Here is a 6,000-nt window from a genome sequence, read left to right as displayed (position 1 = left end):
CAGGACTCGATAGAATTCTGGAAGAAAATTTACATGAACAATTTAATTTTTGGAGAAAAGTATTAGAACGGGTGATTAAAATAATCCTAAAATTGTCAAGAAATTCATTAGTTTTAAGGGTCATCAAGAAAATAAGTGATACCTACATTGGAAAATTTTTGTTGGATGTAAAGTTGTTAACAGAATATGACCCAATTATAAAACCCAAATGTTGGCCCAAGCATTGAATGCTTGGGCCAACATTTAAGAAAACAATTAACTAAGGATATTAAAGAAGCCCCACATTTTTCCATCATTGCTGATACAACACGAGATATCTAAATGGATCAACTAAGCTTGGTGTTCCGTTATGTCGATATTGTAAAAGATCCATATGATGACAGACCTAAACGTATATATGTCAGAGAAACGTTCCTTGGTTTTCTCACCATTACTGATGGATCAGCTGCTGGAATAACATCAATTATTTGCGACTCCATAAATTCAAATGATCTGGCTCTTTCAAAATGTCGTTGGTAAGAGTACGATGGAGCAAACACAATGAGTGGTGCATATTCGGGAGTACAATCCTGCTTAAAAGAATTACAACTGAATGCGTTGTACATACACTGTGTGGAGTACAATCTCAATCTAATTGTTAATGATGCAGTAAATGGAGTACTAGAAATATCTATTTCAGCATTGTTCAAAGTATACAGTGTTTTTTGGCTACAGTATCAACTGTTGGGACTTATCTGAAATTAAGTGAATGCGATATTGTATTAAAGAAATTAAATCCAACTTGTTGGTCTTAGTTGGCTTGCATTTATAATTGCTATAAAGCTGAGATTTCTCAAACTGCTAATGGCATTAAATAAAATTATCATACAATTGTCAAAAAGGGATGAAAAGTCAGAAGATGTCTGGATTAAAAATAATATTGAAAATTTTAAATTTGTGTTAACCACCGTACTGATAGAAAAAAATCTTTTAATGTATTAATTCAACATCGATTTTGCAAAGAACAAATATTGATATTGGCAAGCTGCACTGGGCATAGAAACATATAATCAAGTGACAAAATTAAGAAATAAATCGGAAAATATCATCAAGGAAGCATTGTCTATTGCGCAGAATTAATGTCTTGTCAATTTGCAAATAAACAAAGGAGATTTGTTAAGAAACATTTTGATGAACTGGCAGAGAACTACCAATTTAAAATTGCAGAACTGTTCTTTAAAGTTAACATTTTTTATCATGTAATTGACTAAGTGACAACGGAACTGCACAAAAGATTTTAAGGACTAAATACAGTTTCTGACTCCAACTCAATTAATCCAAATGGATGATAATTCCATTATATAAAACAGAGAAGTTGCAAAAGAAATTTTTAAGGGACTTTTCAGAATCAATTTCAATGCAATTATATTTTGCATAAAGTCACTAAAAAGTGAAATTGCAAAAATTAAAACTATTCGTGAATTTGCAGAACTACTCAGTAAAATATTACTATACGAGTGCTATTTTTTCAGAAGTGTGTTCCTATTGATATTATTTTTGACAACTCTGGACTGGACGTTACTAAATTAATTAATGACTTTGCCAATGCCAAATTTAAACAAAAACCATTCTAAATCATGTAAGTCAATACATTACTTCATTTAATTTTAAGAATTTACGTTTCATATTTATAGTTACAGAATTTAATATTTTTATATTGTATTGATAAAGATGTGAAATACACGTTTACCGATGTATTGTTAATTTTTTATTTTTACCAAAACTATAGTGACCAGACGTCCCGGATTATGTGGGACAGTCCTGCATTGCAAACTGTTCCAGATTGGACATGTAGCCTCCGTCCTTAATTGCAAACATAATGCAAATCATTTACATTGTTTGCCAGGAACCAGTGGTGTAAGGGAAAGAGTTTTTTTTTTCAGTAGTAAATAAGTAGTGGACATCAGAAAAAACGCAACTGACCGTAGAAACGCTGAAAGCAATACTACAAGTTAAGAGCAATTTTGCTAATTCTTGTGAAGAATTTTACAAAGAATAGCAAATAATGAAGAATTATTAATAAAAATTCACTCAGAAAATATATTTAAAAGAAAAATATATATTTATTTTCATTTAAAAGAAGTATGTATTTTTATTATTATTTCACAGAAATACCTATATAATATAGGTATTCCTGTGAAATAATAATAAAAATATGTGGGAAAAAAAGAAAAATATAGGCTAAATTTGTTTTTTAAGAAGTATGATTTTTATTTTAGTTCAAAGAAGTACAGTCAGTCCTCGTATAACACAATAGTTGTATTCCTAGAAACCGTTGTGCAATGCAGAATCATGCAATAAAAATAACAGACCTTATGGGATAAATAGGATTATGTGCCGACCACCCCAGATTGAACATACATTTGTAACCAAACGTTACCAAACACAATAAATAATCGTAATAAAATATGTATTTTATTACTTAATAAAATATTGCTAATGCTTTTGCTTCTATCGTAAGCAAACTTGTTCTTTGTTTGATCTTCTATCCAAACAGATGACAGACGTTCCAGTTCTTTGTGTCTTGATCTAATGGATTTTGTCACACTTTGAGTTGTTCCTGATATGAAAGTTGTTTTTATTTTCTCTGCATTCTTTCTAGCATGTGCAATATCATATCTTCTTTCATTTTTGCTCAAAGCGCTTCACAGTTTCATATTTTTTCCTCTATCAACAGATATAGACTGGCCTTATTCTTACCGGGGATAACCTCAGTAGGCTTGGAGGCCGGTGTGATTTTGGCCATAAACGCTAGTATGAGGCCACTACGAGTTTTTTCCTGGTAAGAATTTTTGACCTAGTCTGCCTCTGTCTATTGATACTGCTTTTCTTTTTCTTTCTGAATCTGTAGTATCTTCACCAGGACGCTTCCTTTTCGCACCTTTTTCAAGTATTTTACTTATTTTTAGGGAATAAAGCACAATTACAAAATGAGGCACACTTGATATACATAAACAAACCTGCGACTGAATAAACAACACTAAAGGTAGAAACACACTATTATCACCTCACTAGCTCACATTTTACTAAAGCACATTTCTGGAGGTCACTACCATAAAACAATAAAAACAATTTCCAGTTACATTTCTGCTAGCGGAATATGTTATGAATGGGTAGTAAACTCTGTCTAATTGCATTTGCAATAATACAGATAGCTGGAATTTTGTGTGTTTTTACGTTATGGTGAAATGTGTTTCCCCTTCACTGATAGAAAAAACAAATGCATTTTCAGAATCTTCTCTTCATTCCTGTTGTGTTGCATTCAGTTGGGGTTATTCCCATGTTCGACTGCCATTTCTTGTAAACAAAGGCGAATTGTGCGTAAGCAAATTTTGTTTGTGTTACATATGACATCGTTCCCCTATTCATAAATTGTGTATGATCGAATTCATGTAGTGTAAACACGTTATACGAGCACTGACTGTATATGTTTTTTTTTGTTATTTGGTTTTTAGGAGCATTAGCAACTAAGGTCATATTGCTCCGGGATATGCGGTGGTCATTCCCTGACCTTTCCGCATCCTCCGTATTTGGTGGTGACGGGCTCGAACCCCGGTCTAATCAAGAAGCGTGTGCTACTCACTACTGCTCCTTCCCACCTGGCTACGGAGGCGCCCAACTGTATATGTATATAATTTATATGTTGTATGTGAATATTGTTTTTATGGGGGGGGTTGTAAAATTGATGTCCCGCATTGGGCTACCACCGATCTGGTCACTTTAACCAAACATATTTGGGGGGGGGGGGCACACTAAACTTTGCTTTGGGGCCCACTTTTTCTAGTTATGCCACTGGAATAATATGAACTTTAAATAAATAGCAATGTATGAGGTGTGATAAATGTTTGGGGTCTGACTTTGTATTTTGAAATTCCAGTGTCATAATTAGTAATTAATAATTACTCATCATATTACTCAAATTAATGAATGTCTAGATGATGCTTGGTGAATTCATCTAGAAATGAATTGCTCATTTATCTGCAGTCAATCTGAATTATCACATGCTGAATACAGAGTTTTGTGTGTTTTGTTGCAGTTTAAAAAGTGAGTTTACTGAACAGAATTTGCATCAGATTTTGTTTAGAATTAGGGAAAGTGCAACATTTTGTGGGTTTCCCACAAAATGTAAAATGTTAAAAACTGCTTTCAGAGAAAGATGCTGTGTTTTATTCGAAAACTTTAACTTTCATTCAAAACATTTAAAGAGGGCCACGTGCCCATCAGAGATGATTTATGATCTGATCAGAAGTGATCACTGCTTAACTATCCACAAAGTTGCTAATGAAATTGGTATTTCTTATATGAGACTTATCAATTAATTTTAACACAATATAGTGCATGCTGCTTATTATGGGGCACCTCCATAGCCAGGTGGGAAGGAGCAGCAATGCATAGCACACGCTTCTTGATTAGACCGGGGTTCGAGCCCGTCACCACTAAATATGGAGGATGCGGAACGGTAGGGAATGACCACATATTCCCGGAGCAATATGGCCTTAGTTGCTAATGCTCCTAAAAACCAAAAAACAACAGCTTATTATGATCATGGATAATCAATGCAATAAGAAAAAAATTTAGTTAGCTTTTTGCTATGTGAGGCTATGCCTTAATGGTACAAAAGAAAATTCTGCCATGTACCTCTCATTTACTTTTTTATAGTTATTTCACCCAAATTTTTGTCAAATCCTAAAATCATCCTTCAGAAGTATGTACGTAGATCTACATTCTGAAGATTTTTTCAAACAAACTTCAGTGCCCATTAATTTACAAACTGTCTTAATTTTTCTAGTTTGCATAATTGCAGACAGTTTAGGAAAAATTGCTTTGAAAATCAGAGGAGACTATCACATAATGACTGAGAATATTACTGCATCAAAAAAAAAGAAATGATTGGTTTTATTTTTATTATTTTTTTTAAATTCCGATTTATGACCAATTTATTCAGATTTTGGACAATAAACATCAAAATAAGAACATGTTAATATTTGAAAGTATTTTTGTACAAAGTTTCAAAATTACACCAAGAAAAAAACAGTCCTATCCAATTTCATTATAAACCCATCTATATATAATAAACAAACCAGCGTAAAGGTTCAACTTACATAACCTTTTAATTCACAAGATGAGGTGGTAGTTTATTCTGATAGCAAGTTGCTTTTAGGATGAAATTTTATCATTTCAAATGTTATATGCAATTATCATTTCTTAATTTATGTTTGAGTTCTTTAGTTTTTATATTAATTATTATGTAGTTGTGCCCAAAAGAGTTACATACATAGTCACATGGGAAGGAAGTGGTGAGAGCAACACATTTTAAAAAATATTGGAGCAGGAATTTACAAAATATTTAAATTCCCCCAATGCCAAAATGTCAGATGAACTCATTATCATTAGTTGATCTCACATCCATTTAGGTAAACCTTGAATGGTATTTCTTTTACCAACTAAGAAATACTGTTCAAGGTTTTTTTTTTTTGTTAGTTGTTGGCACATCGGCATTCTGTGGCCATAATGCACCTCCCAAAGTTTTTGCACTACTCTGATCCAAGCCCGAGGCGGGATTCAAACCTGCGACCTTTGGGTTGCCAGGCAGGTACTTTACCCACCCAGCTAGCCCGGTCGGCACTATTCAAGGTTTAGGCTTAAATAGATTTCAGATGAACTAATGAGACTCGTGGCAGAGAAGAAAAATGCATGGGATGCATATAAATTATCAGGATACACACAGAAGCCTATGGTAGATATAAGCTAGTCTGTAATCAAGTCACAAAGGAGGTCAGGCAAGAAAAGGCAGAGTACGAGAAATCTTTGGCAAAGAATGCAAAGAGGAACAGCAAAGACTTCTTTACTTATGTAAACTCTAGAATAATAAGAGAAGTTTACCTCAGTATAGTACATAGAACACTTCCATATGATATTCTCCAGAAATTAAAATGAAAAAATCGAAAATCTTACATTAGA

The sequence above is a fragment of the Mastigoproctus giganteus genome, chromosome 2 (assembly GCF_048544385.1).
Source record: "Mastigoproctus giganteus isolate SK-2022 chromosome 2, ASM4854438v1, whole genome shotgun sequence".
Classification (NCBI taxonomy): domain Eukaryota; kingdom Metazoa; phylum Arthropoda; class Arachnida; order Uropygi; family Thelyphonidae; genus Mastigoproctus; species Mastigoproctus giganteus.
Note: the sequence above shows the minus strand (reverse complement) of the source record.